This window comes from Volvox carteri (genome assembly GCF_000143455.1).
Source record: "Volvox carteri f. nagariensis unplaced genomic scaffold VOLCAscaffold_5, whole genome shotgun sequence".
In the NCBI taxonomy this organism is placed as follows: Eukaryota; Viridiplantae; Chlorophyta; class Chlorophyceae; order Chlamydomonadales; family Volvocaceae; genus Volvox; species Volvox carteri.
The window spans coordinates 1,296,678-1,297,490 of record NW_003307548.1 but is presented as its reverse complement, the minus strand read 5'-3'; positions in this window follow the sequence as shown (position 1 = coordinate 1,297,490).

Below are 813 nucleotides of genomic sequence, written 5' to 3'. Positions count from 1 at the left end.
GGCGCATTTGCATNGGTTGGAAGCCACAAAGCATGAAAAGACATACCGCGTCATTTGGACTTTGTGTCAGCTGGTCTCGAGGGTCTCCATCTTCCGCAGTGTCCTCCAGGGCGACATCTATAGCGGCCATTTACTCGCCACTCCTACCCGAAAGTAACCTATCTTCTATGTAATCAACGCTAAACGCTGAAGTTGGGTAGGTATGTAATACTATTGTAAGATTATCGACTGTGACATGCTTGCAACCCATACTTACATGCGCACCAAACTCTTGTTGTACGGAAGCGTGGTGTATGCATTAATGCATGACAGTGCGCGGCGCTGGAAGTGCTTTTGGTATACTTATACATCTCTATGCCGTTGTTGTGCAATATCTAAGGCGTGTTCCTTTTAAAAAGCTGAAGGTATTTAGACAGTAGGGAAGCATTTCTAAAAATCTCGGTAAACCATTGTAATAAGTATGCCAGTTTATATTATCACCATAGGTTCTTGTGTCGAACGGTGCTAAATGAACCATGGTGCATGCATGGAAGTATTCGGGGCGGAGAAGTCTCAGGCCTCTGCTATGGAAGTCCTGGAGAAACGTCAGCTTGATTGCAGAGTCTGTGGACGCCAGCACACGATTAACTTGTGTTGCTGTGGCCACCCAGCGCCATGCAAGGTCCTGTACCCACAATTTTGTGTTCAGGCGCTTTGTGGCTTCGATGGATCTAGCTGTGGAGTTAAGTATGCGTCCTTCGCAGCCTTCGCACCGGCAGTGTTGGATACGGATGCCGGTATGCCATGTTTTCAGACCTGTTGTCGCAGCGCGNG